General features: G+C 39.5%; 1 long non-coding RNA gene across 2 annotated transcripts in view; it reads left to right on the forward strand.

Annotated features, from left to right (window-relative positions):
• The window catches only part of LOC138849966 (uncharacterized), a 189180-nt gene that overhangs the window by 117531 nt on the left and 59537 nt on the right, over positions 1–12112 (forward strand). Inside the window, exons 3-4 of one of the 2 annotated variants that reach the window (XR_011389300.1) lie at positions 1–3629; positions 4264–12112. The exon at positions 4264–12112 is cut by the window's right edge and continues 59537 nt beyond it. This is a non-coding gene — a long non-coding RNA (uncharacterized lncRNA). The other variant, XR_011389299.1, reaches the window with a different exon arrangement.

A 12112-nucleotide genomic window follows, 5' to 3' on the forward strand; every position in this document is an offset into this window, starting at 1 on the left:
AATTCCTTATGTTCCAGCTGGTTGATAGCAGAGGAAAAGAAAATTGTGATGCACTACAAGTTAGATGACATTTTGAATTCTGGTATGTTCTTTTTTTATTTATTTTTTATTTAGTAAATATAAATTTTCAAAGTACAGTTAATGGATTACAATGGCGCCCCCCCCCCCCATATTTTCCCTCCCACTCACACCCCTCTGTGGAAGCCTCTGTCCTGCAGATACTCCAGATTCAGGTCCTAAAGTAACTAAGGGGCAGAGTTGTCAATATTTCTATTTTGTTTCCTAGCATTTTCCTTTTCCTCTTCCACTCACTAAGCACTCTGACTTCCTCAGAACTGAAGAGTAGAATAGGAAATGCAGGCAAGGTCTAAGGGCCAGGAAAAGTGTTACTAGTCTAGTGCTATTGTTAGCTGACATTGATCCTGACTCTGCTAGATATTTAAAGCTAAATAGACTCTCAATTCAGTTTTCAGATATTTCTCCACTGTAGATCTTTCACCTACAGTTACATGATACAGGTGATGTACCCCTTTCACACCAACTCTCAATGATCTTGTAGCACCTATCGAGCTGGCTCTTTTGGGAAAAAAATTCATTTAAGAATATTCCACTCCAGGCTTGATACCTCTCTTTCTCTCACATAGGCAAATTTACTACATTTCCCAAAGCCTAACCTTCCACTCTAATGTTTCTTACCCTTTAACTCTCTTGTACATGAGTCAGATCAGTCTTCTGTATCCCCTAAACTTCTGAGGATTCATTAATGAAGCTATTCAAATGTCTTACAGCCCATCAATAATTATCTTCAAAGAAAGACTATAATTCTCTACTAAATTGTCTCAGACGCCCCAGCCTATTTTATAGACTGGAAGTTAATGGTCAGCTTTGGTCCCAAGGTGTTCTCTAACATCTTCTTCACAAGTTCTTCTTGGATAGTGTAGTAGCTTTCTTTGTAATGTAAGTAAGTGGCCTATACAAAACCAACAGAACAGTTCCTTTTTGTCATCCAAGTTGCATTTATAAATAGTTCTTGTTGTCTTTGAGACTGACCAGTATGTGTTAGCTATAAGACGAACAGTCAAGCATCAAATGTAGCTGGTAGGGCCGCCACTGTGGCATAATAGGTTAAGCCTCTGCCTGTGGTGCCAACATCCCATATGGGCACCAGTTTGAGTCCTGGCTACTCTACTTCCAATCCAGCTAATGGCCTGGGAAAGCAGTGGAAGATGGCCTAATTGCTTAGGCACCTGCACCCACTTGGGAAAACCTGAAGAAGCTCCTGGCTCCTGGCTTCAGATTGGCCCAGCTCCAGCCGTTGTGGTCATTTGGGGAGTGAATCTGCAGATGGAAGACCTCTCAATCTCTCCCTCTGTCTGTCTGTAACTCTGCCTCTTAAATAAATTAATATCTTTAAAAAATGTAGTTGGGGTGCCAGCGGTGTGGTGTGGGGTAAAGCCACCACCTGCAGTTCCAGAATCCCATACAGGCACTGGTTTAAGTCCCAGCTGCTCTGCTTCTGATCCTGCTCTCTGCTGTGGCCTGGGAAAGCAGTGGAAGATGGCCCAAGTCCTTGGGCCCCTGCACTCACATGGAAGACCCAGAAGAAGCTCCTGGCTCATGGATTCAGATTGGCACAGTTCTGTCTGTTGCGGCCATCTGGGGAGTGAACCAGTGGATGGAAGACCTCTCTCTCTCTCTCTCTCTCTGTCTCCCTCCATCCCTCCCTCCACCTGTGCTTCTCTGTATCTCTGCCTTTCAAATAAATAAATAAATATTAAAAAAAATGTAGTTGGTAACTTAGAAGGAGAATTGGCATGTACACACAGACTGCACAGCCATGACTGCTGAATGCACGTGGGACCACAGGTCTCATGTACTGTCCTCTGTATTTAAAAGTTCGGCATATGTGGATTCAACCAACTGTGGGTCAAAACTATCAGAAAAGATTGCATAAGTACTGAATAAGCAGACTTATTTTTTTGTAACCATGACATTTACATTGCATAGAGATGATTTAAGGTATTTGGAAGTATTATATAGGTTATATGCAAATACTATATGATTCTATAAAAAGGAACTTTAGCATCTGCAGATTTTGTATCTGCCAAGGGTTCTGGAATCAATCCCTTGCAGATACAGAGGGATGCCTGCATGCTTTGTTGTAATGGCCCAGCACTGAGGCTTTCTGCATGCCTTACTGCAAAAATGAAGCAAGCCAGAAAGGAATCAGTGTTCCACTCAGTTTCAAAGGCCTGGAGGTTTCAGGTTTTTATATCATTTACTGAAGTCAGGGAGGGTGCATATTGACATGAAAATGATTTTTATACCGTGCAGAGAATCTGGGGAGAAATATCACATAAGAAATGGAGAAATGAAAAGGAAGTATTGGAAGAAGGTGTGGGAATCCGAACATGCCTTCCTCAAAACATGTCAGGATATAAATTACAGTTTTCTGGGACCCATATACTTGTATCATAGGTACTGATGCCCTACTTTTAGGAGCCCCACATCTAAAATAGACAAGAGGTTGGAATAGCAAAGTCAAAAAGTCAGGGAATGAAGTTGAGGTGGCCTGAAATAAGTCCCCACACTTCAGTGCCCTGGAATAATGTTTAACTTTTCTCATGGCCATCAGAGAAAGAGAAAGTTAGTAAGTGACCCAGTGAAACTCGTGAAACACAACTGCATGACTCTGACTGATGGATGCCACTTGGTACCACAAGTCTCATAAGCTTCCAGAAAAAGTAGGCTCAGCAGCCAAAGGCCAACAGCAGGAAGACTACATCAAACATCAGTAGGGCCCAGAAAGGTCAGGTGACTGCTATAGACTGGACATGCGCCTATTCCTGCACCCTCCAATTTAAGTGGGTAATTAGACTCCTATGTTAATGGACTTAATAGTAAAGAAACTAAGTTTTAAACCAGAAGTGTCTCAAATAGGCTAGATTAAAGATTTTCACTGTTGAGCTGGAAGTTCCAGTTTTGCATAACTGAATTTAACTGGGAAATTAGTATTCATTACTTATTTAGTGTACCTACTGTCTAAATTTTGAGCAACTTGAGGGCAGAGGCCAATTTTAATGAGTTGATAAGGATCTTTAAAATACTGTTTTGTTCTCAAGGTCTAATAAAATGAAACAAGGGAAATTAAAGTAACGTAATACATTGAATTAATGTGAAATATTAAATAATTAAGCTTAAACTAAGCTAACTCTAAATAACTAAAACCATTCATTTGTGAACTGGTTTATTGTTCCTTGTCCTAGTAAATAAATTGCTACCATGTAAATACACTCTTAAGCTCTTCAAATTATTTTCTTCAGAATCCAGTCTCACTTCTGATAGCAAGTAAGCTTCTGCGATCATTTCTTGGATACTTCCATTTTCCTATATTTGTCAAAATGTTGTTTGCAAATTAGAGTCACCTACATACCTCATCCATTTCCTAGAACAGGAAAAAAAAACACCTTATCAGAAATACACAGAGCTAGAAAAAAAGTCAAAAGAGAAAACCATACATGAGGAAAAGGATCTAACAAAAGGAAGGCACAGTCATACCTTGTTATAAGGATGTTCATAAAAATGTACATGTACTATAACATGACTCTTCTGTCATCATTAAGAAACAGGTGTTGTGGGGAGCAATCCGGACTGGACTAAGTTACTGGAATTAAGACTTATTCTATGCATCTGCTCTCCCACAATATGGCGCTGGGAGAGAAGTAAACAGCTTCCGCACAGCTGCCTCCAGTTCAACCAATAAACTGTAGGACTTGCTACTGATTGGAGGAGAGCAGCGTACTCAGCGTGTGGGCAGCCGAGTTGGGATTGGCGGAGGAGGACTATAAAGGAGGAGAGAGACGGCATGCACCGGGAGCATCTAGGGGGAACATCTAAGGGAACACCTGTGCAGCCCCCGAGAAGAGCCGGCCGGCGGTGTGCCGCTCCCCTGCGGAAGTGGGGAGTGTGGCTGGGGGGGGGCTGCCCTTCCACGGAGGTGGAAGGGATAGTAGCCAACCTGGGAGGGGCCGGTGGCGGGCCCGGGGAGGGCCGAGCAGACGAAAAGAACAGCGCAGGGTCCTGTGTCGCTCCTCCACGAAGAGGGGGAGCGACATAATGGTGCCGTGACTCGGATATGAAGCCTAGGCAGGGTTTAGTGTCGTTCCTCCACGAAGAGGGGGAGCGACATAATGGTGCCGTGACTCGGATATGAAGCCTAGGCAGGATTTAGTGTTGCTCCTCCATGAAGAGGGGGAGCGACAGGTGTCACATGAAGAGAAATGGATTTTGCATGCAAAGAATGGAAACAAAAGGAAAAGAACAGAATTCCCTATCAACCTTGATATCTTGTTATTCTTTAAAATCTTAATTTTAAAGGCAATTTTTAGAAAACATTAGAACTTCATTGTCTGCATGGATGGTTAATTCAAAGACATTTCACATTTTTTACCCACACATAAGAAAGACCTTCAAAATCCTACTTAAACCACTGAAGGGTGTTTCCAAAGCATCACACAGGTTTCCTAAAATGTTTCTTGCAGAATTTATTTATTTTTATAAGATTTATATTTTATTTATTTTACTTTACTTGAAGTGGGGTGGGGGGTGAAAAGAGAGATTAAGAGAGAGCTGCCATCTACTGATTCACTCCCAGATTTCCACAGCAATCAGAGCTGGGCCAAGCTGTACCCAGGAGCCTGGAACTCCATCCACAGGTCTATCATGTGGGTGGCAGGGTCCCAAGCACTTGATCTACCATCTACTTTATGGGTGGGGAACAGCAACATGCAGTGCATACAAGGATCATGAAATCATTTGGTCTGGTCCTAACAAGGCAACTGCGGGTGATACTCAAAATTAAATAAACCTAGGAGCTTTTCGTATAGCAACATAAATTTATACTAAGTGACTCATAAAAACGTAACTTTTGAGGGATAGACAGGATAGACAGGACACGTATGAGTACGTGATGAGACAGACACATATACTTCTCACGTATTGCCAGCAGTTCACCTGCCTGTATGATGGTGACTCAGAGGACAGTGCATCTGTATGACAATGACTCAAATGACAGTGCCAGGCAGGCATGGAGTGTACATGTTGCGCATGTGTTAACACACTATGATGAAACTATGCCCATTTGGTGATGCAATAAGGTGGTTCCTTGCTATGTCAATGACCTGGCTTCTGATGATTGACAGATGATGTTTTCAACTTGTTTGTCGACACAGACAATAACTCTGATCCAACCTTTATCCGTGCATCCATGATCAACAATAGTAGCAAAAACTAACAATCTAAAATGAAGATTAAAGAAATTACAGTACATGAAAAAATCTCAAGCTAATGATATTAATATTGAATGTGTTCCAAATCCAAGATGCCTAATTGGAACAGCAATTAAAACAAAGTATTAATGTTGCTGGGTATACACACATTGGATAGTTATCAACACTTAAGAGGTGTGACATTCTACACATGGTGATACAAACTAACAAAAAGTTGATGATAAGTGTTGATCTTTCCAAGAGAAATGGAAGATGGTTAATTTGTTGTTGAACTGAATGACAAACCTGATGTGGGCAATGAATATATTAATTTCTTATTGAAGTTCTTGTCTCCTGCAGAAGTAAACCCCTAAGTGCAGATTAGTATTGTGTGCAAATAGGAACAGAATTTATGTAATAGTGAGGGAATAAACACACATTCATGTGCCTGGGTGGGACACAGAGGAATACCCAACATGAATGGGCCAAAGAGTGGCCGATAAATGAGATACAGAAAAAAAATCCTAAAAATGGTACCTCTAAACCAGAGTGTGAGAGATCCATCCAAGAGTGGGAGAGATCTAAAACTGGTCCAAAGTGTCATGAAACTTCTCTCCTGCCCTCGCCTCTTTTTTATGAGAAAGAGGGTGCTACTTCTAAATCACACATACAAACAGGGTTGGGTGTGAGCCCGTGGCCTGGTCCTGGATGCCTCATGTGCATCCTAGGAAGGTGGATGTATCATACCAATGGTTAAAGAGATAGCATCACTTTGCAGGGATGCAGTAGTTCTAGCTGGCCTCAGCTTTAACTGCCTAATTACGCCATATCACACCTGCATGCCTAGTTCACATTAACTGTAATGCAAAAAGCCAATCTGGAGCGTCATTACTGCTGAAATCATGCTAAATTCAATGAATTTGGAGGACAAATGCATCTGGATAGAGTCAATACTCTTCAGCCGTATTTGAGTTTTCACCAGGCTTCCTGACAGAGATGTTGTTATTCAGATGAGTTTTCTGTTGAACAAGTTAATCTCAAAGAAGCTGAGGCCTCATGCAGGGGGAGAAATTGTGAAAGTGCACAGTGGCTGCTGTAGAGTTGTTAGCACGAAAATAAAATTATTTCAGAGTGTAGGTGAGTCTTGGAGAGCCATCTTAGATTGGATTATTGACAATATAAGATATTGGAAGGGGAGAGGGAGTGGATAAGGGGAGGGTTGTGGGTTGGAGGGACGTTATGGGGGGGAAGCCATTGTAATCCATAAGCTGTAATTTGGAAATTTATATTCATTAAATAAAAGTTTTAAAAAAAGATATTTAGAAAAACACTGTATGATTGTGGAGATTTCCAAGTTTTCTCTTTGGCTTGTGATGAGACAACAGACATAACAAGCACTGCCTGGCTGGCCATTTTCATTTGTGGGATTATTACAGTTTGACACATGAGAGGAACTGCTGTTTCTGAAAGCATGTATGCCACTGCAAGAGGTGAGGACTTGTGAGAGAGACTTGTTTTATCAATGAAAAAACTTGAGATAACATTTGAAAAGTGGCCTTACAATAGATGGAGCTCTAGCCATGGTTGAAGGTTAATTGTGTTTGTCAAGAAAGGACTGAGTCTTTTTAGTATTGATTCAAATGATTTAATTATATGCCACTGGATTATACACCAAGAAAGTCTGTATACATTGTATCTTAACAATGTGGGACAACAGTAATGTCATGCATAAATTTTGTAAAAAACCAAAAGGTTTAACAGCCACCAGTTTAAGGAGTTACTGAATGACCTGACTCTGAGTAAAGTTATTTATCTTGTTTATCACTGTGTAGTGTGGTGGTTGAGTCAAGAGAACAGGCTCATGAGGTTCTGCTAACTGCAGGATGAAGTCAAGAAATTAATAGAAATGAGGGAAAACTTGTCAGAGAACTTAATCACAGCAAGTGGTTGTGTGATCTAGCGTTCATGGGGGACATTACCAAATACCTCTCAGAGATATGAAGATGCAGGGTTCCAACCAGCTTCTCAGCTCCCTGCTGACAAATATGAAATCATCTGAAGCTAAATTAAGGCTGTGAAGTGTAATTCAAAAGGATTACATGCTGAATTTTCCGCACTCTAGAAGGACAAAAACCTTCTGATGCTTGACTATGCTGGTGAATGTATAAATCTATTAAGACATGTAATGAAAGATTCAAAGATGTGAAAAATAAACTAATGGAATTGAGTATCTTTGCTACATCATTAAATATGGACCCAGTTGATATACCTGATAATCTACAAAAGAAAATCATCCTGCTGCAAAGCAGTGATGAGCTGGAAGCTGGGTACAACAATCTCCCACTGCTTGAGATTTATAAATGTCACTTCCATAAGCAGTGATGAATTTTCCACTTTGAGGAGACATGTATTTAAATATGCATCTGTGTTTGGAACAACTTACTGCTACAAGCAGTCCTCTTCAAAACTTCCCATTGCAAAGGGTCGACTGGGCTGCAGACTGACAAAAACCTGGAGAAGGAGTTGGGAGTAGCAGTATCATCAATACCAACTAAGATTACATGCCCACCAAAGAGAAGCAGTTCTAGCCATCACATTGGGGTGAGTTAATTAAATGTTTGGCCAAATACATCAGGCTAGTTTTTAAGTTAATAATTTTGTATGACCCACAAACGATGTCATAAATACAGAAAAGGCCCTTGGCAGAGAAAAGTTCACCCTGATCTACTGCCTCCCAGGATGCACATTAGCAGGAAGCTGGATTGGAAGCCCAGGAGTAGGGACTCAAAACAGGCACTCTGAAACGGGATGTGGATGTCCCAAGTGGCATTTTAATTGCTGTGCCAAACACCCATCTCCAGATTTATTGTTAAGGATGGCTTGCAAAATTTTGAGCATGAAATTTGAGCATTAACCACCTAGTATTTGAGAGACAATTTAATGGAACTGTGCAGGAATATCCTGCTTTGTAGGTTTTTGTTCTATTAAAAAAATACTACATAGTTTGGACCCTAATTTGGAAGTAGCACTTCATTACAAAAGAAAAAAAGGAACAAGATTTAAAAATGACAGAATCATTGTAGTTTTAAGCAACTAGAATAGATTTCAGAGATGACAGAAAAGACAGTAATTTATGGTATTTTTTAAACTTTGCTTTTGAAATTGAATATTAATGGTATCCTGTTTAGGCAAGATGGACATGTATTTTCTAGTTGTGGGAATAGAAAGATAATTTTTCTATACTGAGAAGTATAAAAAATTATGATATAAATGTTAACTATAGGACCAGACTGCCATCGTTGGTATCCTCTCTTCTCTGATTTCTAATTGTATGATCTAAACAAGTGAAATAATCTCTGAGTTTCCTTTTGTATAAAATGAGGATACTATTGTATTTACCTCTGAAACCAAGCCCCTATACACTGGATTGATATAGACACTAGATATTATGAGACCGTAGGCTCCCAGTCGCTGTCTCTCTTCTTACCTTAGTTTATTTGCAGATCAACCTTTTACTAAATTAACTCACTGAAGTGAGGGAGTGATCAGCCATTTCCACAGGGTCTCTGACCACAAGACTCATTATGTCATTTATCTCCTCCATAGATAACATTTTGATGCTAAGTCTTCTCTTGAGTATTTTTCTAGGAAACCCAGGTCCTGAGCAAAAAGTAACTACCACCTGATTGACCGGCCATAGCCCACATTTTCATCATCAGTATTCCCCTAAAGAGCATCATATTGCTGCCCAATCAAAGGAGGGACATGAGCTGAATATGTACCTCTCAACCCCAACTTCAGTCTATAAGAAACTATCCCCAACTTCTTGAGGAGTCATAATGAAATGATAGCTGTGCAACTCCTTGATCTTTGCTCTGCAAAGAAATACCTACTTTTCTCTTCTACCAAGCTGTCAGTGATTGGCTTGCTGCATAACAGGTAAGCAAAGCCAGGTTTTGGGGGATTCTACAACACCCCAAAGAGTTGTAAGGGTTGAATGAGTTAGCAAATATACAGCAGTTAGAACAGAGCTTGGCACATTGTGAACACTCAACAATGCTAATTATTTTAGTTAATTACTGATGGTTGGGTTTTATCATTACAGTCTAGAAATAATCACCATACTCAGTTTGTCTTGCTTTGTTATTTCCAAAAAGGAAGGATTAATATCAGAACTCTGATATCTAAGTCATCTACCCTGCAAGGTGTCAAATGGTATTGAATTGGTTTCTATCTAATAATTGGGTACAGTAAGACAAATCACTTATTTACCCCAGGGAACAGAAAACTTATTTCAAAAAGTAGGTGTATATACTGTAGGTTCCAAAATTAACCATCCTGTTAATCACTTATCACAGCTGGTTTCCTGTTCTGAGTGATGTTTGGCAATTCCTGCCCCAGATTTTCCAAGCTAAAATTTCATATAAATCTAGAGACTTGAGGCTTTGGCTATTTATCCATTTGTAGCTTGAAACCAACCCTGTTAGCAGAGAAAATTGCTGGCACCATTTGTAAGTAATCTCTTGGCCATTCAAGTGAGGTGGCCCTTTGTTAAGATGTGCTTTGATTAGACTTTTCATAGGAAAATGTTAGCCTAACTTAACTTTCTGCTTAGTTGGTTGCTAAATATGTAACAGAGCATTTGCACTGAATACTTTCTTTGAGGAAATGTTCTTTGAACTCTTTGATGACAAATTGTTATAGAAATAAAACAAAGATTTATGATAATATTTATGGAATACTACCTAAAGGAAATGAGGCCTTCAGGATATTTCCATATTTTCTTCTTACATCAAGCAGTGTTAGCAAGAGTGGTGTATTAATGTTATAAGGTTTATGTCATCATTAAACTAATTTTATGGAATAATGTCTCAATTTATATTTTCATCCATTTTTTTTGACAGGCAGAGTTAGACAGTGAGAGAGAGAGAGAGAGAGAAAGAGAAAGGTCTTCCTTTTCTGTTGGTTCACCCCCGAAATGGCCACTACAGCCAGTGCACTTCCTCCTGGTCTCCCATGTAGGTGCAGGGCCCAAGCACTTGGGCCATCCTCCACTGCACTCCCAGGCCATAGCAGAGAGCTGGACTGGAAGAGGAGCAACCAGGAACATAATCCGGCGCCCCAACTGGGACTAGAACCCAGAGTGCTGGCACCACAGGCAGAGGATTAACCAAGTGAGCTGCAGCGCCGGCCTCATCCAATATTGATAGGCAGTGTAGAAATATGTATTCAGAATTCATCATTATAAGCATGGTAGCTGCATTGTGAAAGATGTTATTCACTACAAAAAGGAGAGAGAGCTGGATAAATTACTCTGAAGTTTCTCAGAATAATACTTCCATCGTAACAGTTATTTTAAAATTTTATTCTGGTTCCTTTTTCCTTTTTCCACTAGGAATCTTGTTCTTAACAACTTTAAAGGTGCTTTCTCCCTTCTTTTTTTAACTTTTTTTCTTTCTCTCTTGTGGTGTATAATTTTCCTTTTTTCCAGATTTGATGCATATTTGGGAAATGGAAATTTTAAATATTCAAGATGTACCAAGGTATGGTTTTATATATGTGGACATTGTGCAGTGACTATTATAATCAAATTAACACATCTATCACCATAAATACTTATCCTTTCTGGGTAAACTGTAAGTAAACATGCAATATTATTAACTAAAGTCACATGTTATGCATTAAATTCCCTGAACTTATTCATCTTATAACAAGTTTATTAAGGTTTACAATGTTGTGTAAACAAAGAAAATGCTTATATTTGTGTGACAGTCTTGGTCCATTTGTGCCGCTTCAAGAAAATATGTGAGACTAAGAAATTCATGAAGAACAGAAATTTACTTTCTTATAGTTCTGGAAGTTGAGAAGGCCAGGTTCAAGGCTCTGGCATGTTTGGTTTTCTGGCAAGGCATACTCTGTTTTTAAGATAGTGTCTTTTCCTTTTATTTGCTAGAAAGGAGGTATGCTGTGTCCTCACACCACAGGGAGGCAGAGGGGAAGAAGAAGTAAAGGCTGCCTGAATTCTCTTATGTCACGGCCATATTCTGTTTATGAAGGAGACATCCTTATGACCTAATGAGCCTTTAATAGTCCCATCTCTTACTATTATCACATTGACCACTAAATTTCAGCACGTAAATTTTGGATCTGATACGTTCCAACCATATCAAACACCCAGGGAAAGAAATTAAGACTGAAACAACCAGCCCCATATTGCATTACCCAGCCACATCTGGCTTCCCTGAAAGTGAACAGATGAGTATGTTTGTGCACCTGAAAACTATTGATAGTGTACCATTTAGAAAATTCTGTGTGATGGCATACATTTATACAAGTATGATGCCCTTTCATATTGTATACATGATTGAAATCATTCTTAAAAGCTTTGTAAAAGAAGACATAAAATAAAAAACAAAATTAAATAATAACATAGTAATTCAAAAGTAGAGGAGAAAGAGAATCCAGAGTGCCAAGATTATAGAAATGCTGAATAGAGCTTTAGCAGGGTTTATGCTGTCAGCATTTTGCAGAAGTCTCCAAATGGAGAGAAAGCTTCTCAGTTACTTGCCCTATAAAAGTGACTTTGAACTTAATGCCAGGACAAAAGCTAGCAAATCTCTGAATTGTAGGGTCCAAGATATGGCAATGACAGATCCCAGTGCATGTTAGCAGGGAAAAGATTTGGTACATAAAGAAACAGATTTTCAGAAACTGCAAAACACATGGAGAAATGCACATTGTATGCTTGCTATTTAAGGCATGACTCAATAAAAATTGTAGGTGAGTTGTGTAAGAAGGAACTAGAGACTGAAATCTACTGTAAATAATTTGAAATTAACTTTGAC

This window comes from Oryctolagus cuniculus, chromosome 6 (assembly GCF_964237555.1).
Source record: "Oryctolagus cuniculus chromosome 6, mOryCun1.1, whole genome shotgun sequence".
NCBI lineage: Eukaryota > Metazoa > Chordata > Mammalia > Lagomorpha > Leporidae > Oryctolagus > Oryctolagus cuniculus.